General features: G+C 39.0%; 1 protein-coding gene and 1 pseudogene across 2 annotated transcripts in view; one reads left to right on the top strand and one right to left on the bottom strand.

Annotated features, from left to right (window-relative positions):
• The window catches only part of MGAT1 (alpha-1,3-mannosyl-glycoprotein 2-beta-N-acetylglucosaminyltransferase), a 139,657-nt gene that overhangs the window by 51,901 nt on the left and 60,589 nt on the right, over positions 1-27,167 (bottom strand). For both annotated transcript variants that reach the window (XR_012125276.1, XR_005056931.2), the window contains exon 3: positions 16,459-16,522. The gene's annotated coding sequence lies outside the window, so the exon portion shown is untranslated. The remainder of the gene's footprint in view (positions 1-16,458; positions 16,523-27,167) is intronic.
• On the top strand, positions 8,684-9,615 carry LOC118969049 (vomeronasal type-1 receptor 4-like; annotated as a pseudogene).

The following is a 27,167-nucleotide window of genomic DNA, read 5'->3' as shown; positions in this document are numbered from 1 at the left end:
TTTGACATATCTTCTTGTAGAGTACCTTAAGTATGTATAGGTTTTAAACTACTAACTAATTTGTACACACATATTAACATAATAGGAATACGGTGACATAAACAAAGCAAATCTATAATTACCATCCATCTCCAGTGAAGACAAGAAAACCATTTAGGCACCCTAGGCATTTGTGAAAATTACTCTATGATATGATGGATATTGTCCAACTGTACTTGAAAAGTCTGAGAAAAATCAGACAAATTAAAGCAGCCCATTTCTGGGATCTGTTCACCTCCGATATGTCCTTTTAACCGTAGATAGTCTATAGTCATAAGATTTTGGAGTGCTACACCTTGCACCCCTCCCAACTCCTGGTTGAGTTTCAACAGTACAGATCCGGTCAAATTCGTTGTCTCACTGTATGCACATGCCAGCCTGGATATGTCCGTCCTCATCCAATGGCAAGTCCAGGAAATGGTGGGGTGGACGCAGCCACCACCGCAGCATCGCCCGGATCCCTGTGGAGGCTTTTTGATGATCATCCCCCGGCACAAGTCCTCCAGAGAGTGCTGATGCCAGAAGCTCCTCCTCATATTGTATCTTCGTTCATTTTCTGGGTATCCAAGCTAGGCCTTGATCTTCTGCATAGAAACAAACAGACCCTTTGCCCACACTTTGACATGCCCTCTATACCACTGTGCAGAACTCATTGGAGGTCAGCACACAGGGACTGCTTTTTTTTATTATTATTATTAAGAGAAAGGAATATTATCAGAAAAGAGTACCTCCATAGCTGATCATCTGACACCCTTTAAGTGATCAACATTAAGGATATTTAAAGCATGCATTGATCTATGATTTACCAATAGTTTTATCCTATCAAGGAGTAATCCCCCTTTTCTTTCTTTTTTTCTTTTTTTTTTTTAATCTTTAATCTACACTTACATGAAGAGTACTATGTTTACTATGCTCTCCCCTATATCAGGTCCCCCCTAACAACCACACTACGGTTACTGTCCATCAGCTTAGCAAAATGTTGTAGAATCCGTACTTGTCCTCTCTGTGTTGTGCAGCCCAACCTCCCCTTTCTCCCTCCCCCGCCATGCATGCTAATCTTAATACCCCCCTTCTTCTTCCCCCCCTTATCCCTCCCTGCCCACCCATCCTCCCCAGTTCCTTTCCCTTTGGTACCTATTAGTCCATTTTTGGGTTCTGTAATTCCACTGCTGTTCTGTTCCTTCAGTTTTCCTTTGTTCTTATATTCCTCAGATGAGTGAAATCATTTGGTATTTCTTTTTCTCCGCTTGGCTTAGTTCACTGAGCATAATACTCTCCAGCTCCATCCATGTTGCTGCAAATGGTTGGATTTTTCCACTTCTTATGGCTGAGTAGTATTCCATTGTGTATATGTACCACATCATCTTTATCCATTCATCTACCAATGGACATTTAGGTTGCTTCCAATTCTTGGCTATTGTAAATAGTGCTGCGATAAACATAGGGGTGCATCTGTCTTTCTCAAACTTGATTGCTGTGTTCTTAGGGTAAATTCCTAGGAGTGGAATTCCTGGGTCAAATGGTAGGTCTGTTTTGAGCATTTTGATGAACCTCCAAACTGCTTTCCACAATGGTTGAACTAATTTACATTGCCACCAGCAGTGTGGGAGGGTTCCCCTTTCTCCACAGCCTCTCCAACATTTGTTGTTGTTTGTCTTTTGGATGGCAGCTATCCTTACTGGTGTGACGTGATACCTCATTGTAGTATTAATTTGCATTTCTCTGATAATTAGCGATGTGGAGCATCTTTTCATGTGTCTCTTGGCCATCTGTATTTCTTTTGTAGAGAACTGTCTGTTCAGCTCCTCTGCCCATTTTTTAATTGGGTTATTTGTTTTTTGTTTGTTGAGGCATGGGAGCTCTTTATATATTCTGGACGTCAAGCCTTTATCGGATCTGTCATTTTCAAATATATTCTCCCATACTGTAGGGTTCCTTTTTGTTCTATTGATGGTGTCTTTCGCTGTACAGAAGCTTTTCAGCTTAATGTAGTCCCACTTGCTCATTTTTGTTGTTGTTCTCCTTGCCCGGGGAGATATGTTCAAGAAGAGGTCACTCATGCTTATGTCTAAGAGGTTTTTGCCTATGTTTTTTTCCAAGAGTTTAATGGTTTCATGACTTACATTAAGGTCTTTGATCCATTTTGAGTTTACCTTTGTATATGGGGTTAGACAGTGGTCCAGTTTCACTCTCCTACATGTAGCTGTCCAGTTTTGCCAACGGCATCTGTTGAAGAGACTGTCATTTTGCCATCATATGTCCATGGCTCCTTTATCAAATATTAATTGACCATATTTGTTTGGCTTAATGTCTGGAGTCTCTAATCTGTTCCACTGGTCTGTGGCTCTGTTCTTGTGCCAGTACCAAACTGTCTTGATTACTATGGCTTTGTAGTAGAGCTTGAAGTTGGGGAGTAAGATCCCCCCTACTTTATTCTTCTTTTTCAGGATTGCTTTGGCTATTCGGGGTCTTTGGTGTTTCCATATGAATTTTTGAATTATTTGTTCCAATTCATTGAAGAATATTGCTGGTAATTTGAGAGGGATTGCATCAAATCTGTATATTGCTTTGGGCAGGATGGCCATTTTGACGATATTAATTCTTCCTAGCCATGAGCATGGGATGAGTTTCCATTTATTAGTGTCCCCTTTAATTTCTCTTAAGAGTGACTTGTAGTTTTCAGAGTATAAGTCTTTCACTTCTTTGGTTAGGTTTATTCCTAGGTATTTTATTCTTTTTGATGCAATGGTGAATGGAATTGTTTTCCTGATTTCTCTTTCTATTGATTCATTGTTAGTGTATAGGAAAGCTACAGATTTCTGTGTATTAATTTTGTATCCTGCAACTTTGCTGTATTTTGATATCAGTTCTAGTAGTTTTGGAGTGGAGTCTTTAGGGTTTTTTATGTACAGTATCATATCATCTGCAAATAGTGACAGTTTAACTTCTTTTACCAATCTGGATTCCTTGTATTTCTTTGTTTTGTCTAATTGCCATGGCTAGGACCTCCAGTACTATGTTAAATAACAGTGGGGAGAGTGGGCATACCGGTCTGGTTCCTGATCTCAGAGGAAATGCTTTCAGCTTCTCACTGTTCAGTATAATGCTGGTTGTGGGTTTATCATATATGGCCTTTATTATGTTGAGGTACTTGTCCTCTATTCCCATTTTGCTGAGAGTTTTTATCATGAATGGATGTTGAATTTTGTCAAATGTTTTTTCCACATCTATGGAGATGATCATGTGGTTTTTGTCTTTCTTTTTGTTGATGTGGTGGATGATGTTGATGGATTTTCGAATGTTGTACCATCCTTGCATCCCTGGGATGAACCCCACATGGTCATGGTGTGTGATCCTTTTGATATACTGTTGAATTCTGTTTGCTAATATTTTATTGATTATTTTTGCATCTACATTCATCAGGGATATTGGTCTGTAATTTTCTTTTTTGGTGGGGTCTTTGCCTGGTTTTGGTATTAGGGTGATGTTGGCTTCATAGAATGAGTTTGGGAGTATTCCCTCTTCTTCTATTTTTTGGAACACTTTAAGGAGAATGGGTATTATGTCTTCTCTGTGTGTCTGATAAAATTCTGAGGTAAATCCGTCCGGCTCCGGGGTTTTGTTCTTGGGTAGTTTTTTGATTACCATTTCAATTTCTTTGCTCCTAATTGGTTTCTTTAACTTTTGTGTTTCTTCCTTGGTTAGTCTTGGGAGGTTGTATTTTTCTAGGAAGTTGTCCATTTCTTCTAGGTTTTCCAGCTTGTTGGCATATAGGTTTTCATAGTAGTCTTTAATAATTCTTTGTATTTCTGTGGAGTCTGCCGTGATTTTTCCATTCTAATTTCTGATTATGTTGATTTGTGTTGATTTTCTTTTTCTCTTAATAAGTTTGGCTGGAGGCTTATCTATTTTGTTTATTTTCTCAAAGAACCATCTCTTGGTTTCGTTGATTTTTGCTATTATTTTATTCTTCTCAATTTTGTTTATTTCTTCTCTGATCTTTATTATGTCCCTCCTTCTGCTGACTTTATGCCTCATTTGTTCTTCTTTTTCCAGTTTCCATAATTGTGATGTTAGACTATTCATTTGGGATTGTTCTTCCTTCTTCAAGTGTGCCTGGATCGCTATATACTTTCCTCTTAAGACTGCTTTCCCTACGTCCCACAGAAGTTGGGGCTTTGTGTTGTTGTTGTCATTCGTTTCTATATATTCCTTGATCTCTATTTTGATTTGTTCATTGATCCATTGATTATTAGGAAGCATGTTGTTAAGCCTCCATGTGTTTATGAGCCTTTTTGTTTTCTTTGTAATATTTATTTCTTGTTTTATACCTTTGTGGTATGAAAAATTGGTTAGTAGAACTTCAATATTTTGGAATTTAGTGAGGCTTTTTTGTGAGCTAGTATGTGGTCTATTCTGGAGAATGTTCCATGTGCACTTGAGAAGAATGTATATCCTGGTGCTTTTGGATGTAGAGTTCTATAGATGTCTATTAGGTCCATCTGTTCTAGTGTGTTGTTCAGTGCCTGTGTGTCCTTACTTGTTTTCTGCCTGGTGGATCTATCCTTTGGGGTGAGTGGTGTGTTGAAGTCTCCTACAATGAATGCATTGCAGTCTATTTCCCTCTTTAGTTCTGTTAGTATTTGCTTCACATATGCTGGTGCTCCTGTATTGGGTGCATATATATTTAGAATGGTTATATCCTCTTTTTGGACTGAGCCCTTTATCATTATGAAGTGTCCTTCTTTATCTCTTGTTACTTTCTTTGTTTTGAAGTCTATTTTGTCTGATATTAGTACTGCAACCCCTGCTTTCTTCTCACTGTTGTTTGCCTGAACTATGTTTTTCCATCCCTTGGCTTTTAGACTATGCTTGTCTTTGGGTTTAAGGTGAGTTTCTTGTAAGCAGCATATAGATGTTTCTTGTAAGCAGCATATAGATGGGTCTTGCTTTTTTATCCATTCTATTACTCTGTGTCTTTTGATTGGTGCATTAAGTCCATTTACATTTAGGGTGACTATTGAGAGATATGTACTTATTGCCATTGCAGGCTTTAGATTCGTGGTTACCAAAGGTTCAAGGTTAGCTTCTTTAGTATCTTACTGCCTAACTTAGCTCGCTTATTGAGCTGTTATATACACTGTCTGGAGATTCTTTTCTTCTCTCCCTTCTTATTCCTCCTCCTCCATTCTTCATATGTTGTGTGTTTTGTTCTGTGCTCTTTTTAGGAGTGCTCCCATCTAGAGCAGTCCCTGTAGTATGCCCGGTAGAGGTGGTTTGTGGGAAGCAAAATCCCTCAGCTTTTGCTTGTCTGGGAATTGTTTAATCCCGCCATCATATTTAAATGATAGTCATGCTGGATACAGTATCCTTGGTTCAAGGCCCTTCTGTTTCATTGCATTAAGTATATCATGCCATTCTCTTCGGGCCTGTAGGGTTTCTGTTGAGAAGTCTGATGTTAGCCTGATGGATTTTCCTTTATAGGTGACCTTTTTCTCTCTAGCTGCCTTTAAAACTCTTTCCTTGTCCTTGATCCTTGCCATTTTAATTACTATGTGTCTTGGTGTTGTCCTCCTTGGATCCTTTCTGTTGGGGGTTCTGTGTAATTCCATGGTCTGTTCGATTATTTCCTCCCCCAGTTTGGGGAAGTTTTTAGCAATTATTTCTTCAAAGAGACTTTCTATCCCTTTTCCTCTCTCTTCTTCTTCTGGTACCCCTATAATATGAATATGATTCCTTTTGGTTTGGTCACATAGTTCTCTTAGTATTGTTTCATTCCTGGAGATCCTTTTATCTCTCTCTATGTCAGCTTCTATACTTTCCTGCTCTCTGGCTTCTATTCCTTCAATGGCCTCTTGCATCTTATCCATTCTGCTTATAAATCCTTCCAGGGATTGTTTCACTTCTGTGATCTCCTTCATGACATCTGTGATCTCCCTCCGGACTTCATCTCATTGCTCTTGCATTTTTCTCTGCATCTCATCCCATTGCTCTTGCATTTTTCTCTGAATCTCTGTCAGCATGTTCATGATTTTTATTTTGAATTCTTTTTCAGGAGGACTGGTTAGGTCTGTCTCCTTCTCAGGTGTTGTCTCTGTGACCTTTGTCTGCCTGTAGTTTTGCCTTTTCATGGTGATAGAGATAGTTTGCAGACTTGGTACGAGTGACTGCTGGAAGAGCTTCCCTTCTTGTTGGTTTGTGGCCTTCCTCTCCTAGTAGAATAGCGACCTCTAGTCCTTGTCATGACAGGGCTTCTGCTACCTGCCTGTGGAGTTTATCTCCGCTGTTGCTGTGGGCGTGGCCTGGCTGGGGCTGCTCCTCCAAAGTGGTGGAGCCCCGTTGGAGGGGAAGCGGCTGGGAGGCTATCTCCTTTGCTCCCTGTTCTAGAGTGCCCAGAGATCCCCATTCCCTGCCTCTGGTTTGTCCTGTCCTACCCCTTTAAGACTTCCAAAAAGCACTCTCCAAACCAAAGTAACAACAGCAACAATGAAAAAACACGCGTTCAGGCGCCAGTCCCTGGCACCCGCTCACTGGTCTGGCTGCCCTGCCTCCCTAGCACTGGGGTCCCTGTCCCTTCAAGTCTTCCAAAAAGCACCCACCCACCGGTCCCACAGGGAAAAATGCGTGATATTCTTTGTCTTCAGGCACCGGTCCCAGGCACCCGCTCACTGGTCCTGCTGCTCTGCCTCCCTAGCACCGGGGTCCCTGTCCCTTTAAGGCTTCCAAAAAGCACTCGCCAAAAAGAGAAAAAAAAAAAGGGGAAAAATGCGCGATTTCCTCCATCCTCAGGCACTGGTCTCAGGCACCCGCCCACCGGTCCCGCAGGGAAAAACCCGCGATATTTTTTGTCCTCAGGTGCCGGTCCCAGGCACCCGCTCACTGGTCCTGCTGCTCTGCCTCCCTAGCACCAGGGTCCCTGTCCCTTTAAGGCTTCCAAAAAGCACTCACCAAAAAGAGGGAAAAAAAGGGGAAAAATGCATTCTTTGTCCTCAGGTGTCGGTCCCAGGCACCCGCTCACCGGTCCTGCTGCTCTGCCTCCCTAGCACCAGGGTCCCTGTCCCTTTAAGGCTTCCAAAAAGCACTCACCAAAAAGAGAAAAAAAAAGGGGAAAAATGCACAATTTCCTCCGTCCTCAGGCGCCGGTCTCAGGCACCCGCCCTCCGGTCCCGCAGGGAAAAACACGGGATAGTCTTTGTCCTCAGGCACCGGTTCCAGGCACCCGCTCACTGGTCCCGCCTCCCTGCCTCCCTAGCACCGGGGTCCCTGTCCCTTTAAGGTTTCCAAAAAGCACTCGCCAAAAAGAGAAAAAAAAAAGGGGGAAAGCGTGCAATATCCTCTGTCCTCAGGCGCCGGTCTCAGGCACCCGTCCACTGGTCCCGTAGGGAAAAACACGTGGTAATCTTTGTCCTCAGGCGCCAGTCCCAGGCACCGCTCACTGGTCCCGCCGCCCTGCCTCCCTAGCACTGGGGTCCCTGTCCCTTTAAGGCTTCCAAAAAGCACTCGCAAAAAAAAAAAAAATCGCTCCGGTTTCTTTCCACCCGCTGGGAGCCAGGGGGAGGGGTGCTCGGGTCTGCCAGGCCGGGGCTTGTATCTTACCCCCTTCGCAAGGTGCTGGGTTCTTGTATGTGTGGATGTGGTCTGGATGTTGTCCTGTGTCCTCTGGTCTCTATTTTAGGAAGAGTTTTGTTATATTTTCATAGCTCTATGTGTTTTGGGGAGGAGATTTCCACTGCTCTACTCATGCCGCCATCTTGGCTCCGCCTCCTAGAGCGAATTTTGACGGCAATAAATGCTCAGGGGAGCTTAGTGGTGAGGAATTCGATGGTCAAGTTAAAATGGGTGTGTGTTTTCCCTCCAGGTTTGTGTATCTGAGCAGGATAGCATGAACTAGGCAGAAGAGTAGGTTTCAATGGTGACCACTATGAAATAGGTAATAAAAAGGAACGGAAACATGCATATTTGCAGAAGTGATTATAATGCTAGATATCAGAGTTTACATAAGGAAGAGACAGTAGGACAGGATGTGAAGAGTAAAGAGATCAGTGATTTGCAAACCCAGATGATGTCAAGGAAATTTTGGAATCAGGCATAAGATGGAGTAAGGTGGAAATAGCTACTAATAATAGAATGAGATGCTTGGGAGTGAAATATCGTGAGTTCACAATATTGATAATGATGATATCTGGGATGTGATCAGCAGAGTGGATGAGGTGGGGGACAAGAGTGTGGGAAAAGAGGAGACCACAAGTGTGAGAGATGAGGGATTGCACGGATGGTCGGCATGGAGACTACAGTCACCAAGAACAGGACAGGAGTTGAGTTGGGGAGAGTAACAGGGGGTCAGGAGGTAGGGAGGGGAGTGACCTGGGCTAGCAATAATTCCCACCACAGGCCTGGAGGTATACGGGGCATGGGAGAGAAAGACTGTCATGACATTTATGGAGCCAGATTAGCCCTTCAATGTGTTTTCAAGAGACCATGAGTGGGGTTCCAGATATTCCAGTGTAGTGAAATTTTCTGCCTGTTGTTACAGAGCATGTGCACATCCTACTGCAGAGAGTGACCGCGCCTCACGCACTCTCCATACAGCCTGTCATTTCCCTACTAGGACTGTGCAGGAGTCTACCCAAAGTATAAGTGGCCGATGAAAGCAATGGTGTCCAATGCTGCTGTTTTGGGAATATTCTTTGTCTCCCAATTTGGGATTGGTTTTATTGGGAATACATTGCTACTAGCATTAAAAACCAATATCCTCTTATTTCAGCATCGTACAAAGAAGGCTATAGATTGGATATTCATCCACTTAACCTTAGCTAATGTCATGACACTTCTTTTCAGTGGGGTTCCAGAAATAATACATTACTTTGGAAGAAGACATTTTCTGGATGACGCTGGTTGTAAGGCAGTGCTCTACCTGTTCAGAGTCGGCCGGGGTCTTTCCCTCTGTACAACGTCCTTGCTGAGTATGTTTCAGGCTGTAATTATCACTCCCAGCAACTCTAGGTGTGCGTGGCTCAAACCCAGAATCTCCACCTGCATTTTTCCTGCTTTCCTTCTGTTTTGGATCCTCAACATGCTGATCTACATCCGGGTCATCATGAATGTTGTCGCGCCCTACAACTCCACGCAAGTCAATCAAATATTTTCTTTGCCGTACTGCATTTCGGAAGGCCCTTGTACAAAGAAGGTATCTCCCTTTCTGGGCGCCATGGTCACACGAGGTGTCCTGTGCTTGTCCCTCATGATCTTGACCAGTATGTACATGGTGAGGCTCCTCTTCACACACCGCAGGACAGTCCAGCACGTCCATAGGACCAGCCTCTGCCCACGAGCCTCTCCTGAAACCAAGGCCACTCACACGATCCTGGCTCTGGTGAGCTGCTTTGTCTTCTTTTATTGGACCAACAGCTGCCTTACCATTTACAGAAATTACAGACACAACTTACACGGGTTGGAGAACATCTCTGCTTTTCTTGCCTGTTCTTATCCATCCATTTGCCCTTTCTGCTCATCAAAAATAATGGCAGACAATCCTTTCTAAATGTGCATTTCCAAAAATCAGAAAGTTCTCACTAGAGAAAATTTCCCTAAGCTTGTACACCTAAAACACTTCTCTGACACAAAGGACATGTGATTAGGATTTCACACACCAACATTTCAGTAAAGTAAAATTTTGAAAGATTTAATAATTTTAACTTTGGATATTTCTTCAAACCATCCAGATTAGTGAGCATGCAAAAACAAATGGCAAGCCTCATGGAACAAAACATCTACAAGACAGTTGCACCTGGATCGAGCACTCTTTTACCTTTCTTAGAGTGACTGAAAAATTCATACTTATTATTTGGACTCCCATTTCTTATTGAGATATAACTGATATGTACCATTTTACAGGTATACAACATAATGATTCAATAGTTAACATTCATCAGCATACATAATATTAAAAATTAATATAATTTTTGCAATCTATTCCTTAGCAATTTTGCAATATGCAATGCAGCGTTATTAACTCTAATTGCCGTGCTGTACATTACATCCCTTGACTTAGTTGTTTATAACTGAAAGTTTGTATCTTTTCACCTACTTAACCCAATTCATCCATCCATCTGTTCCATGAGTTTTTTGTTTGTTTTCTATATTCCACATAAGAGTGAGATTCTGAGATGTTTGTCTTTGTCTGACTTCTTTACTTAGCATAATGCCCTCAAGGGTTACTCAGGTTCATGGCAAGATTTCAATCTTTTATGACTGAATAGTATTCCATTCTATATAAGTACACCACAAGTATTTCTTTCATCAATGTTCGTTTAGGCTGTTATCATATCTTGAATATTGTAAATAATGCTGCAAGAACTTGTGGGTATATTTATCTTTTCAAATGTTTTCGTTTTCTTAAAAGTCCAGGAGAGGAATTGCTGGATCATTAAGTACTTCTATATTCACCTTTCTTTGGAAGCTCCCAACTGTTTCAGTGTTTGAACCAATTCACCATCCCACCAAGAATACACAAGGATTCTCTTTTCTCTACATCCTGCACAACAATTATCTCTTGTCTTTTTGATAATAACCATTCTAACAGGCATAATGTGTTATCTCACTGTAGTTTTGATTTACAATTTCCTGATGATTTCTAATGTGAAGTAGCTTTTCATGTGCCTCTTGGTTATGTGTGTGTCTTCTTTGGAAAAATACTTATTCAGATCCATTGCTCATTTTTTAGTTGGATTATTTGAATTCTGTTATTGAGTTTTGTGATTTCTTTATATATTTTGCATATTAAGCCCTTATCAGTTACATGATTTGCAAATTTTTTCTCTATTCTGTAGGTTGCCATTTTATTTTGTTGATGGATTCCTTTTCTGTGCAGAAAGTTTTTAGTTTGATGTAGTCTCACTTATTTATTTTTTTGTTATTGTTGACTTTGCTTTGGCAATCAGACCCAAAAATTAATGGCAAGACTGATGTCAACAACATTACCACCTATATTGTCTTCTAGTTTATAGCTGTAGGGCTGATGTTCAAATGTTTAGTTCATTTTGAGTTATTTTTGTGCATGTTGTAAGGGAGTGGTCCAGTTTTATTCTATTCCACGTGTCTGTCCAATTCTTGCAGCAGCATTTAGTAAAGAGACTATTCTTTCCTCATAGTATATTTCTGGCTCCTGTGTCATAAATTAATCGAAAATATATATGCATGTGTTTATTTGGGGATGTCTATGCCGTTTCATTGTTCTATGCACGTGTTTTTATGCTAGTACCCTACTATTTTGATTACTATAGCTTTGTAATATGGTTTTGAATCAGGGAGCATGATGCGTCCACTTTGTTCCCTTTTCAAGATTGCATTGACTATGGTTTTTGCAGTTCTGTACAAATTTAGGATTGTTTTTCTGTGAAAATTGATATTGGATTTATGGTAGTTTGCATTAAATCTTTTTATTGTTTGGGTAGTATGGACATTTTAAGAATATTAACTCCTGCAATCAATCAATATGGAATGTCTTTCCATTTATTTGTGTCTTCTTCAATTTCTGTCATCAGTATCTTATAGTTGCCAGAGTACAGGTCTTTTACCTCCTTAGTTTAATTTTTTCCTAGGTACATTCTTCTTCTTGATGCTTTGTAAATGGGATTGTTTACTTAATTTCTCTTTCTGGTAGTACATTATATAGTCTATATATTACATTATTTATAATACCATATCACCTGCAAATGATAACAGTTTTACTTTTTCCCTTCCAATTTGTATGTCTTTTATTTCTTTGTCTTGCCTAACTGTTCTGTCTAGTACCTTCAATACTATGCTGAATAAAAGTGGATATCCTTGTCTTGTTCCTGATCTTAGAGGAAAAGCTTTTCGCTTTTTACCATTGAGTATGATGTTAGTTATGGGCTGTTTATAAAGGGTCATATTATGGTGAGGTGTATTTCCTCTATACCCACTTTTTTGAGAGTTTTATCATAAATGGATATTGCATTTAGTCAAATGCTTTTTTATCGAATGAGATGATCATATTTTTTTTCTTAAGTTTTTTAAATGTGGAGTATCACATAGCTTGATTTACAGGTGTTGATTCATCCTTGTATACCTGAAATGAATCCCATTTGATCATGGTATATGATCCCCCTAATTGTTGAATTCATATTGTTGAATTCAGTTTACTAATATTTTGTTGAAGTTTTGCATCTGTGTTCCTCAGGGATATTGGTCTATAATTTTGAGCCATTTTTAACATCTTTATGGTGTTGATATCAGGGTAATGCTGGCTTTGTAAAGTGAGATTGGAAATGTTCTCTATCTACTCTTCTAATTTTTGGAGGAATTTAAGATGGATTGAGATTTTCTCTGATGTTTGGTAGCATTCATACATGAAGCCTTTTGGTACTGGACTCTTGTTTTTTGAGATATTAGTTATTATTATTAATTCTATCTTCATAGTCATAATTACTGTATTCAGAATTCCTATTTCTTCATAACTAAGTCTTGGAAGTTAGTGTGTTTCCTGGAATTTATCCATTTCTACTCTTTTCCAACTTGGTGTAAAATTCTTCATAGTAGTCTCTTATGATCCTTTGTAAACCTTTGCTTTCAGGTGTAGTCTTTTACATTTCTGATTTTATTTATTTGTGCTTTCTATCTTCTCCCTTTGTGAATCTAAAGTTTGTTAACTTTATTTGTCTTTTCAAAGCATCAGCTCTTAATTTCATTGATATTTCTATCATCATTTAATTATCTATTTAATTTAGGTTATTTATTAGAGATTTTTCTCATTTCTTGAGATAAGCATTTATGGGTATAATCTTCCTTATTAGAACTGCTTTTGCTGTATAGCATACATTCTGGTATGTTGTGTTTACATTTCCATATATCTCAAGGTAATTTTTGATATCTTTTTATTTATTCATTGACCCAATGGTTGTTCAACAGCATATTGCTTAATTTTCACATATCTGTGAATTTTCCAGTTTTCTAATTGTAACTGATTTCTAGTTTTATACCATGTGCTACAAAAGAATCTTTCATAGGATCTCAATCATTTTTAATTTGTGAAGTCTCGTTTTGAGGCCTAACATATGATCTATCCTAGAAAATGTTCATGTGCATTTGAGTAGAATGTGTGCTTTTCTGTTTGCACAAATTCCATTTTCTGTTAATTAGCCCATACCAATGTTAAGATCTTGACATGTATTTGATATCTTGATTTATTTGGATCATATTCAATATATATTACAGGTGATATTTTTTTCTTTGAATGACATACAATAAAATTAGTAAACATTTTTAGCTGTATCAAACTGTATACATGAAAATTATATTTTATTAAGTTGAGGTTGCTGTATTGGATTTCAATTTAGTTTGTAACTTAATCTTATAACAAGCCATTTTCCTGAGCTGTCTGAATTTACTTTGGATTTTTCTATGTATCAACTAATATTATTTAATAAAAATAAAACCTTGTTAGTCTCTTTAATTTTAGCTATTCTGGTTGGCATAAAGTGGTTTATACTTTAAATACAGTAAAATTCTTAAGTTTACAGCTTGATGGATCTTCATAGATATATACATTCATGTAAATACCACTTATATCTCTCATCACATAAAGTTACCCCTCACAGTTTTTAGTCATTACTGCCCAGGGATGACCATTATTTTGACTTCTATCACCATAGATCAGCTTTGCCTGTTTTTGAACTTCTGATTATTCATATCATAAAGGTGTGCTTTTATCTCATTTGTATAGTTGCTTAGATTCCATTGTATGAAGTTATCATTATCTGTATTTTTCCAACATGGGGTTTTCTAAAATATCTCTTACTATTGTACACCAACCACTAATAATGAGATTTCCTTTTGATTCATATACTTGTCCAACCTTGGTATTGTCAATCTTTTTAATTTTAGGCATTGTAAAATCTTACTGTGATATTCATTTTCGTTTCTCTGTTGACAGTATTTCTGTGTGCTTTTTGGCATATTGTTCATGTGGATATTTTCTTCTTTTGCACTATTACAGAGTGCCTCTTCAAATATTTTGCCCATTTTCAAAGTATGTCCCTTTCTCACTCTGCAAGTCCTTTAAATAGTATGGATACAATTCCTTGACGGATATATATACTGTGAATATTTTCTCATCGTCTTTCCTTTTCATTTTCTTAACAATGCTTTTTGATGAGCACAACTTTCAATACTCATGGAGTTCCATTTATCAATATTTTCTTTATAAGTATTGTTCTTACATCCTTTAAGAGACCTCAGTCTGCCTGAATATCACCAGATATGTTTGTATGTTCATTCCATAAGCTTTACAGTTTTAGCTATTACATTTAGATGTTTCGTCAATTTTGAATGAATTTCTGTTGGTGGTATGTTGGGGCAAGGTACATCTTTGTTCTATAGTGTGTAGTTTCAGCAGTGTTGTGGAGATTTTTCTTACTTTAATGTGTTATCACCACATTATCTGTTAAAAATCAGTTGCTGTGATAAGAAAGTAGAACAAAGGAACAGAATACTCAAGAACTATGGGAAAACTACAAAGTATACAATATATATGTAGTGGGAAAACTAGAATTAGAAGAAATAAAGGAACAAAAGAAATATTTGAATCATTAATGCCTAAAAATTTCCACAAGTTAATACCGGACACAACAGAAAGCTCAGAGACTGTCAAGCAGGATAAATCCTAAACAACAATCCCAGCAACAAAAGGCTATACCTAGGCATATTTACTGAAATTTCAGAAAACCACATGCTAAAAATCCTGAAAGAAACCAAAGAGGGGTGAAAATATTACCTATAGAGGAACAAAGATGAAAATTACATACCACATTTCCTAGAAATCATACATGTAAAAAGAGAGGGGAGTGAACTATATATAGGTCATGACAGAAAAAACCCCACCAGCCTACAATTCTATATCTTGCGACATTATCTTTCAAAACTGAAGAAGAAAAAGCACTTTCTCAGATAAACAAAAACTGATGTAATTTCTTGTAAATAGTTGTCACAAGCAGTGTTAAAAGCACTTCAGAGAGAAGGAAAATAATATAGGTCAGAATATCAAATCTACATAAAGAATGGAAGAGCATTAGAGAATGAATAACTAATGTTAAATTTAATTTTCTTTTTCTTTTAACAGATAACAGATTGTTGAAAATAATTATAGCAACAATGTATTGGTGCCTATAGATTATGAATAAATGAAATGAATGACAGCAATAATACAAGGGATAGGAGGAAGAAATTAAGAATGGTTTTGTATTTGAAGAGACACTACCATTGAAGCGGTACAGTATTATTTGAAAGTGGGCTTGAATTATTAAGTAAGCTTGAAATTTTGCATATTATAGAGCAATCACTTAAAAAGGAAGCATGATTGATATGCTAAGAATGACAGAACTGAATCGTATCAAATGTTCATTGAAGGCATAATACATAAAAAAAAGTAGAAGATGATAAAAGGAATAAAAAGAGCAATAAAAATGGCAAATAGAAACAGGAATAAATATGAGTTATAATCCAACTATAACAAGAATCATTTTTACCTTCAAAGGTATAACTATGCCAATTAAAAGGGATATTGTCCAAGTGAATAAAAACAACAAACAGCTATGTTGTGCACAAGAACATCACATTAAATAAAAAGATACATATAGATAAACTAAAGGGAAAGTGTGAATTATATTCTAGTGGTTGTATAACGACTCAAATTATGAAAAATTATAATTTATTCAACACAAGAGTGTTGATGTATATTTAGGGTATTATGATTTGTATCTTTGGGTTTTTTAATTTATTTGATACTACAACAAAAATGCTGCTATGAACACACTTGTATGCAAAACAAATCAATTGGTGGGAAAAGACAGAATAAGAATCCTGGTGGCTTGTACTATCCCCAGAAAAAGTGAAAAATCTGTCAAACACTGTGAAAATTTACTTTATTTGATCTCTGGAAGATAGTCTACTATTTACAAGCAAATTATCAACCAGAAAAAGGCAAGTGAAACATGGTCAGTGAGCATTACAGCATTTTAATGTATCCTGGTCACACCATCTCCCCAGATTGCTGGTGGTCTACAGTATGGCAGGCTGCACTGCCACCGTGTGTTCCTGGTTCTGATATGACCAGTGGAGACTGTCCTCAAGGAAATGTCTTTGTCTATTTTGGTTAATCTTGGGATTCCCTAAACTACTGAAATGAAACAACGGCTTGCCTTTCTTTTGTATAAATTGTAATTCTTCCAGATTGGAGAAGAAACTTCTCTGAGAGTCCTTCTCAGAGACCTTGAAGGACAACTTAACAAGATGCTGCTAAATGGGGCAAATGACAGCAAATCAGCAAATAACAGACAAGGAAAGCTCAGTAGGGAAAGCTTTAAGTGAGATACCTGGGAAAGAGGGCTTTAAAAAACTTACTGTGTATGAAGAGCAATCTAGAAGGCCATGCATATGACCAGGGCAGGAGGCATGCTGACAAGACCTGTGAGATGACATACAGTAACTGATTAGTTGGGATGAGCACTTAATAACGTTGATAACTAAAGAGAAACACATAATTGAAAAAAATCAATGGGAAACCCTACATCTTCACCTCTGGCTGATTTGAAGTCTCAGCACAAGCAGAAAATGAAAGTTAAGTTAGAGTTACAGATGGCCAAAGAAAACACTGAAAGAATCTGAAAAGAGTCAATCTACAAACTAGGAGAGAGATTTACTTGTTTATTTTAAGGATTTAAAGAAATTAGTCAGAAAATAATTGCTCATGCTTATGGTCAAGAGATTTTTACCTGTGTTCTTCTAAGAGTTTTATGGTTTCAGGTCTTATATTTAGGTCTTCAGTCCATTTGGAGTTTGTTTTTGTGCAGGGAGTTAGACAGTAATCGATAGTTACACTTCAATAAAAATAAGAAATAAATAAACCAGTCAAATCACAAGCTGACTAAGGTAATAGTACAGACTTCAGAGATTATGCATGACAAACAATAGGACTCTACACCTACCTAGGTGAAACAAATACTAACAGAATTAAAAGGGGAAATAGAATGTAATGCATTCATTCTAGGGACTTCAACACTCCACTAACTCTGAAGAAGAGATCAACCAGGCAGAAAATAAGGAAGGACACAGAGGCACTGAACAACACATTAGAACAGATGGACCTAACAGACATCTACAGAACTCTACACCCAAAAGCAGCAGAATACACGTTCTTCTCAAGCGCACATGGAGCATTTTCAAGAATAGATCGTATACAGGCTACAAAAAGAGCCTCAGTAAATTCAAAAAGATTGAAAGTGTACCAACCAGTTTCTCAGACCACAAAGGTATGAAAATAGAAATAAACTATGCAAAGAAAATGAAAAATCCCACAAACCCATGGAGGCTTCACAACATCCTCTTAAATAACCAATGGATCAATGACCAAATAAAAACAGAGATCAAGCAATATACAGAGACAAATGACAAGAATAATTCAACATTGCAAAAATCTGTGGGATGCAGCAAAGGCCATACTAAGAGGACAGTATATTGCAATACAGGCCTACTTCAGAAAAACAATCCCATATGAGCAGTCTAAACTCACAATTAATTAAACTAGAGAAAAACAAATGAGGCCCAAATCAGTAGAAGGAGGGACAGAATAAAGATTAGAGAAGAAATAAATAAAATCGAGAAGAATAAAACAATAGAAAAAATCAATGAAAGCAAGAGCTGGTTCTTTGAGGAAATAAACAAAATAGACAAACCCTTAGCCAGACTTATCAAGAAAAAAGAGTCTGCACACATAAACAGAATCAGAAATGAGAAAGGAAAAATCACTATGGACACCACAGAAATACAAAGAATTATTAGAGAATACTATGAAAAATTATATTCTAACAAACTGGATAACCTAAAAGAAGGACAACTTTGTAGAAAAAGACAACTTTTCAAGGCAGACACAGAAAGAAACAGAAAATCTGAACAGACCAAGTACCAGCAACAAAATTGAACTGCAAACCAAAAACCTACCTAAGAACAAAATCCCTGGACCAGATGGCTTCACCACTGAATTTTATCAAACATTTAGTGAAGACTTAATACCCATCCTCCTTAAAGTTTTCCAAAGAGTAGAAGAGGGAATACTTCCAAACTCCTTCTATGAGGCCAACATCACTCTAATACCAGAACCAGGCAAAGACACCACAAAAAAAGAAAATTACAGACCAATATCCCAGATGAACATAGATGCAAAAATACTCAACAAAATATTAGCAAACAGAATTCAAAAATACATCAAAAAGATCATCCATCATGATCAAGTAGGATTTATTACAAGGATGCAAGGATGGTACAACATTTGAAAATCTATCAACATCATCCACCACATCAACAAAAAGGACAAAAACCACATGATCATCTACATAGATGCTGAAAAAGCATTCAACAAAATTCAACATCCATCCATGATAAAAACTCTCAACAAAATGGGTATAGAGGGCAAGTACCTCAACATAATAAAGGCCATATATGACAAACCCACAGACAACATTATACTTACCAGCGAGAAGCTGAAAGCCTTTCCTTTAAGACTGGGAACAAGACAAAGATGCCCACTCTCCCCACTTCTATTCAACATAGTACTGGCGGTCCTAGCCACAGCAATCAGACAACACAAAGAAATAAAAGGCAGCCAGACTGGCAAGGAAGAAGTTAAACTGTCCCTGTTTGCAGATGACATGATACTGTACATAAAAAACCCTAAAGAATCCACTCCAAAACTACTATATACAATATCTGAAATCAGCAAAGTTGCAGGATACAAAATTAATATGCAGAAATCTGTGGCATTCCTATACACTAACAATGAACTAGGAGAGAGAGAAATCAGAAACACAATTCCATTCACAGTTGCATCAAAAAGAATACAATACCTAGAAATAAACCTAACCAAGGAAGTGAAAGACCTATACTCTGAAAACTACAAGACACTCATGAGAGAAATGAAAGAAGATACCAAAAAGTGGAAACACATCCCATGCTCATGGATAGGAAGAATTAATATTGTCAAAATGGCCATTCTGCCTAAAGCTATCTACTGATTCAGTGCAATTCCTATCAAAATACCAACAGCATTCTTCAAGAAACTAGAGAAAATCATTCTAAAATTCATATGGAAACAAAAAAGACCCCGAATAGCCAAAGCAATCCTGAAAAGGAAGAATAAAATGGAGGGGGGATCTCATTTCCCAACTTCAAGCTCTACTACAAAGCCACAGTAATCAAGATAATTTGGTACTGGTAACAAGAACAGACCCATAAATCAATGGAACAGACTAGAGAGCCCTGATATAAACCCAATCATATATGGTCAATTAATATATGATAAAGGAGCCATGGACATACACTGGGGAAATGACAGCCTGTTCAATAGCTGGTGTTGGCAAAACTGAACAGCTACATGCAAGAGAATGAAACTGGATTATTGTTTAACCCCATACACAAAAGTAAACTCGAAATGGATCAAAGACTTGAATGTAAGTCATGAAACCATAAAACTCTTAGGAGACAACATAGGCAAAAATCTCCTGAATATAAGCATGAGTAACTTCTTCCTGAACGCATCTCCTCTATTAAAGGAAACAAAAGCATAAATGAACTCATGGGACTACATCAAACTAAAAAGTGTCTGTACAGCAAAAGGACACCATCAACAGAACAAAAGGGCATCCTACAGTATGGGAGAATATATTCATAAATGATATATCTGACAAGGGGTTAACATCCAAAATATATAAAGAACTCACATGCCTCAACACCTAAATAGCAAATAACCTAATTAACAAAAGGGGAGAGGATATGAAGAGACAGTTCTCCAAAGAGGAAATTCAGATGGCCAACAAACACATGAAAAGATGCTCCACATCACTAATCATCAGGGAAATGCAAATTAAAACCATAATGAGGTATCACCTCACACCAGCAAGGATAGGCAGCATTGAAAAAAAACTAAGAACAACAAATGCTGGCAAGGATGCAGAGAAAGGGGAACCCTCCTACATTGCTGGTGGGAATGTAAGCTAGTTCAACCATTGTGGAAAGCAATATGGATATTCCTCAAAAAACTAAAAATAGAAATACCATTTGACCCAGGAATCCCATTCCTTGGAATTTACCCAAAGAATACAAGTTCTCAGATTTAAAAAGACATATGCACTCCTATGTTTATCGCAGCACTATTTACAATAGCCAAGAAATGGAAGCAACCTAAGTGTCCATCAGTAGATGAATGGATAAAGAAGAGGTGGTACATATACACAATGGAATACTATTCAGCCATAAGAAAGAAACAAATCCTACCATTTGCAACAACATGGATGGAGCTGGAGAACATTATGCTCAGTGAAATAAGCCAGGTGTAGAAAGACAAGTGCCAAATGATTTTCCTCATTTGTGGAGTATAACAACAAAGCAAAACTGAAGGAACAAAATAGCAGCAGACTCAGAGACTCCAAGAAGGAAATAGTGGTTACCAAAAGGGAGGGGTGTGGCAGAGCAGGTGGGGAGAGAGGGAAAAGGGGATTGAGGGGTATTATGTTTAGCACACATGGTGTGGGGGATCACAGGGAAAATAGTATAGCACAGAGAAGGCAAATAGTGTGAATCTGTGTCATCTTACTATACTGACGGACAGTGACTGCATTGGGGTATGGGTGGGGACTTGTTAATATGGGTAAATGTAGTAACCACATTGGTTTTTCATGTGAAGCCTTCATAAGAGTGTCTATCAATAATACCTTAATAAAATTTTTTTTAAAGAATAGGACTCTATATAAATAGTTTACAGAAGTTAGTAAACAAGCAAACAGCAGCAACCACAAACAATGACTAAAGACACTGGCCTGTTGTGAAGAATCTGATTTCCAGAGTTGCCACATAATACATCAAAAGAAAGCAATGAGACAGAGTAAACAAGGAAGTATGTTCCAAAATGCAAAAAAAACAAACTAAACATGAATTATCTCTAAAAAAACACAGACATTGGACTTAATAACACAAACTTAAACCAAAGAGCTAAAATAAATCATAGACAAAGGACTAGAGTACCAGAAAAACAAGATCTTGACAAATACAAAATATGAATAAAAAAGAAAATATTTTAAAAATAAACAGAAAAGAAATTCTGCAGTTGAAAAATATAACAGGTGAAATGAAAAATTTTCTAGAGAACTTCACCAGCAGTTTTGATCAGAAAGAAAAAATGATCAACTAACTTGAAAATAAGTCTATTGAAATGTAAATGTCAATTGCAGAGAGAAAAGGGAATGAATATAAATTAACAGAGCCTAAGACACCTATGGACACCATGAAGCATACAAATATATACTTCATCAAAGTCCCAGACGAACAGAATAAATAGAAAGTGAACAAAAATACATGAAGGAATAATACATGAAAACTTCCTAATTTGATAAAAGATATGAATCTTCACAGCCAAGAGGGCCAATGGTGTTTAAGTAGAATTAACTCAGAGATCCATGTCTGAAACAGTATAGTCAAAATAGCAAAAGACAAAGATGGAATCTTGAAGGAGCAAGAAAAAAGCAAATTGTCGGATAAAATGGCTCATCATGTAAGATTAGCAGCTTATTTCTCACCAGAAATCATGGCAGATAGAAGGCTCTGGGATGACATATTTAAAGTGCCAAAGTTGAAAAGAGGAGAAGTGTTAAAGATGGCAGTGTGAGAAGTGAGACAGAAACCTCCTCCCAAAACCAAATATAATATAAAAATACAACAAATAAGTAAATACAACTAATCCCAAAAGAGTGATCAGAAAGAAGACTGCTACAGACTATGTATATCTGGGGGAAAGAGAAGACCTCATGTAAAAGGGTAACGTAGCAAATCTGTGATCCAGCAGGACCCAAGCCCTGCCCCGACCCCAGCTCCCTGGCAGAAGGAAGAGAAATGGAGTGGGGAGGGAGTAGAAGCCCAGGACTGCTGAAAACCCATTCCCTGGAGATCTGCTCTGGAACCACAAACACACATTATATGGTGCTCTGGAGATTAGTGGGATTGGAAAGCAAAGACAGGTAGAATACTCAAAGAGACTGAGATTCCAGCCACTTGTGAAGAATAGGCCACCTCTGGAAAAAAGAAAGGTGGGCACGTTGAGAGACTTTCCAACAGTGAGAAGGGTGCTAAAGGGGCAAGGATTGCACAGGGCTTACTGCTCAGGAAAAAGGACAGGTGGACAAAATCATCCTGGAACACTCAGCCCAGCAGATTGGGTACTTTCAGGAGCTTCAGATGCTCCATCCCCCTGGCTGGAAACACAGTGCCAAGGTTCCCCACTTATGCAGCCTGCCACACCTTCCTCCTGGCAGGCACCATTCTGCACACCTGCTGCGCCTGCCATCACACCAGGCCAGCTGGAGGTTGGCCCCACCTATAGCAGCTGCAGGGGTGCAATGCAGAGGCTCCTCTCTATGCACTGGCTGAATGGCTCTGGAAGTGTAGGCAGGCACTACAGCAGGAAAGAGCTCTTTCCTCCAGCCAGTGCCAGGCACTGTGCACCTGAGACCACCCATCCCCCACTGCCAGCACTCTAGGAATAGAGCTTCTGGGCAGTAGAGGGCGCTGCTTACACAAAGTTATTACTCCATGGTAATCATTAGAAATATGAAACAGCAAAAGAATTTTGCAGTAACCAGAACCCCTCAAACAGCAGAAAGAGGGTTAATTGAAACTGAAATCACCAATGTTCTTCAAAAAAGATTTCAAAATACAAATCATAAACATGCTCATGGAGCTACAGAAAAATATTCACTCAGGGAGAACTTCAGGTAAGAGATAGAAACTTTGAAAAATACAATATCTGATATAAAGCATACAATGGAACGATTTAAAAGCAGATTAGATGAGGCAGAGGAAACAGTAAATGAAGTAGAAATTAGAGAACAGGAAAACAAAGAAGCTGAGGCACACAGAGGAAAAAGGGTCTCTAGGAATGAAATAATAATAAGAGAACTGTGCAACCTATCCAAACAGAACAATATTCACATTATAGGGGTACCCAAAGAAGACAGAGAGAGAAAGAGATAGAAAGTCTCTTTGAGGAAATAATTGCTGAAAACTTCCACAGTCTGGGGAAGGAAATAGCTTCACAGGTCACAGAAATACACAGATCTCACAACACAGGGATCCTAGGAAAACAAGACCAAGACATATAATAATCCTCTGCTGGCCCTGAGTTCCACTCTCTCTGTCCCTTGGGACCTTATATAAAGGTAAGGCCCCTGAGGTCTAAACTAGTCCTCCATTCTATTCTCAGAGATGTATTTCCTGAGAACAAGTATTTCCTGAGAACAAGAATAGATTTCCATGTCTTAAGACACCGAGACCTCTGGGATAGACCCTGGGATGCTATGCTCTCTAACCATTCCTTTCTTCCTAGATGGGCAACCAGGAGTCCACTCCAGCCAACATCCCAGTGGACTGTATCCTTTCTCATTCATCCCAGATAGACCCAGAGTACTCAAAAGGAAAAGACTAATATTTTTCAAAACTGCATGAGCCCAATGCCAAGCAAGTGACCAAGGTTAATGGCCATTCAATGGCCTAACATTTTCACCCTAACATTTTACCAACTTAATTTCTTCTGCAAACAGCTGAGTAAATGGGCAGAGATACCATATGTTCAGGAGTTCTTCTATCTTAGAAGCTGAGGGGATCTCTGTTGGACTTGTAAATTACATAGTCTGCCTGGCCCTCCCTCTGCTCCTCTCCCTGCATTTCCACCACCCTAGTACCTGGGACGACCCAAGGGCAAACGTTCTCCAATAACCCTGCAGGTTTTTCAGGAATTGGGTACTGAACACTCAAATCTGCTCCCAAAGGCACCTACTAAAGTTCTCCTGTTAGTAGACACAGCAGGAGGAGAATTTACCACTATGAAAGTCTACTAACCTTTCTCACTGTCTGAATTAGAACAGCTTGGCAGCTATACCACCAATCCAGATAATTATGCTGACGAATGCCAGCATGTCAGCCTGGCTTATATCCTCACCTGGGAAGATCATGATAATCTTGGGAAAAATTCTTCCCAATCCTGAACAAGAGACTTATTAAATAAACCCACAGGTTTGCCAGCAGTCTTCATTTGTCCTATACTCAATTTTCCTTTGGAGATACAGCTGTCCCCTCTATGGATCCTAACTGGGATTATAACGACAAAGAGGCCGTGTGCAAGAGGAACCATTTCGTCCTTTGCATAAAAACTGGGCTAAAGAATGCCAGACCAAAGGTTATTAACTATTCAAAGGTTCCAGCTGTTAGCCAGGGCCCAGAGGAAAATCCTGTTCCATTCTTAGAAAGACTGTAAAACACATTAACTATACTAATCTAGATCTAAAGTCATGCAAGGGGTAATACTGATAAACAAATTTCTCTCGCAGTCAGCATCTGACATTAGAAAGAAATTACAGAAACAAATTTAGATAAACCCTAATATCAGTGTAGATGGACTCCTGACTGCAGCCGATACAGTGTCGTGTGACCACGACCAGGAAAAGGAGGCTAGGACTCGGGAATAGGAGAAGAGGAAGGAGACCAACATAATCTGCTGTGAGGTGTTACTGTGGCCGGACCCATGTCTCCTCGCTCACACGGTCCTGACAAAAATCCTAAAAAGGATAATAAATGCAACATTTGCTGAAGGCCTGGGCATTGGGCAAAGCGCTGTCCTACTATGGACAGGCCTCCCCAAGCTCCCAACTACAAGTGCCAGGAAATGTGTCATTGGGCCTCCCTTGGACCCATTGGCCGTAGGGCCCCTGAGCCATCAGAGCTGCCTGTGGTCCTTGGGCTCCTTTCACAAGAATGAAGAGGCCCTAGTGGGCCAGCCCCAACCATGGTTATAGACATCACTAGCCAGGGCCAAGGATAACCTTGGATGTGGCGCTTAGGACAATTTTCTTTATAATTGACACCAGAGCCCCCTACAGTGTCCTCAATTCCTATTCTGGACCCCTACCCTTCAGAATGTGTACCATACTTGGAATGATGGGGAACCTACTACTAAGACCTTCCCTCCACCCTTAGGATGCCTCCTCCATAGTCAATATTTTTCATATTCATTTTTAGTCATAAAGGAATACCCTATTTCTCTATACCAGGATAATTTTCAGCTTCCCCCAGCCAGCCAGATGCCTCCCCGCCTTCTTGTCATTCCCAAGACCCCCTTGTAAGCTTTTCAGAGTCTATTGATCCTGACATTTGGGATAAGGGAATCCCAGGAAGGGCTAAGTATGCCACCCCAGTTGTCATTCAGCTCAGGGACCCAACTAAGTTTCCCAGACAGAACAACATCCTATGAAGCCCATGGCTCATGATGGCCTCCAACCTCTGATTTTCAAGTTCCTTGAACACTGGCTACTGGTTCCAACTAATGCAACTTTCAATACCCCAATCCTAGGTATCAAAAAGAAAGATCAGACTTATTGCTTAGTCCAGGATCTAAGAATTATCAATGAAGCAGTTGTGCCTCTCCACCCAGTACTCCGTAGCCCATATACTCTACTAGAAACCTTTCCACCTGACACCTCGTGGTTCATGACCCTAGATCACAAGGAGGCCTTCTACTGCATCCTCTTAGAGAGAGGATCGCAATCACTATTTGCCTTTGAATGGACCACTCCAGAAAATCCCTCCAGACAATGAAGTTGGATTGTCCTTCCCCAGGGATTCAGGACAGTCCTCATTTATTCAGATAAGCCTTATCCCTAGACCCAGCCCATGTGCACGTGAAGATGGGGGTACACTCATATAATATGCACATGTTTTTCAAAGAATTTGGATTCTTCCTGTCTTTGACTGACCAGAAAACAAGCCTCTATAGCCAGGTACCCAGGTTCTCACCTGGGAGCCCAGCTATACCTGTGAACCATACAAGACTTAAGACTTCTTTTCAAGCCAGCCACCCAGATAAGATAAGTCACTCATGACTGAGCTCACAAATTGACAGTTAACTTTCTATGCTTTGGGCATTTTCCTTCCCTTGTGCTTTTCTGTCTCATGTCTGCAGAGAAATAGCCTGGTCCCTATGCTTCTTAACTAAATGTATTTCTTCCAGACTACACTCCATCAAGACTAAAGTCCTTTTGTCATGAGGGTTCAAACCCTTACTGCCTGAGGAAGACCATCCTATCTTCATAAGACCTCTTGATGGACATCTGTATGGTAGCCCAGAACCTCCTCCATCCCAAAAGATAGCAAGAAACTGAGACCAAATGACTGAAACACCCCAGTACAGCTGGAAGTAGCCAGAGCAGCCATCAACCTCGTCCCCCCAAATTGGGTCCCCACTGCTTGAGGGGAGAATGTTATGCAGGAAGCTAGACATAAGCAGGAGGAGGCATTGGATGACCACAGGCATCTCCAACTGTTAGGACATTAGCAGGAGGTGGGTCAGATGACCACAGGAGTCTCCAACCAGTAAGACATAACTAGTGAGCTATCAATCGGCATCTGTTAGAGTGGATTGTCCTGACTAAAACCCCTTGCAAACCACATAAAAAAAAGCCCTCCCCGAACACTGGGGGCCTGTCAGACATTAGGTTGGGGGCTGCACTGCTACAGAGTGTAGTAAACCTGCTTTCTCTCTCCCTTGACTTTGGTTTCACTCTGTCCAGCTTCCCTGCAATACTGAATCTAACTCTCCCCAACACAAGTACTTGTTTGGGATCTGCCTGAGAGTGACAATACTCAATTATAGACTCTCTGAACATTCAGTGTTACAGAATGTCAAACTGTTTATTGGTACTTATCTTGACTCACTAATATTGGAAATAAAAATAACTTATCTATACAGAGATTTGCAGAAGACAATCAGAAACATAAGTGATTTAAAATTAAAGGACTACCATTAAAATGTAAGGATGTGTGGGAAAAGCACATACTGTAGAAATTAATCTGAAACATTTAACATTTTCAAAATTATGGAAAATAGTTTAAAGGGCACCACTTGCTTCATTATTTAACTTAGAATATGAAACTGGTATGAAGGCAAATGGAGTGTCCAGTGTGCCTCTCTGGGTCACACCCTGTCACTATTTCACCAAAAGGAACTACTATCTTTAATT

The sequence above is a fragment of the Manis javanica genome, chromosome 14 (genome assembly GCF_040802235.1).
Source record: "Manis javanica isolate MJ-LG chromosome 14, MJ_LKY, whole genome shotgun sequence".
Taxonomy (NCBI): Eukaryota; Metazoa; Chordata; class Mammalia; order Pholidota; family Manidae; genus Manis; species Manis javanica.
This window is presented reverse-complemented; position numbering and strand designations above follow the sequence as displayed.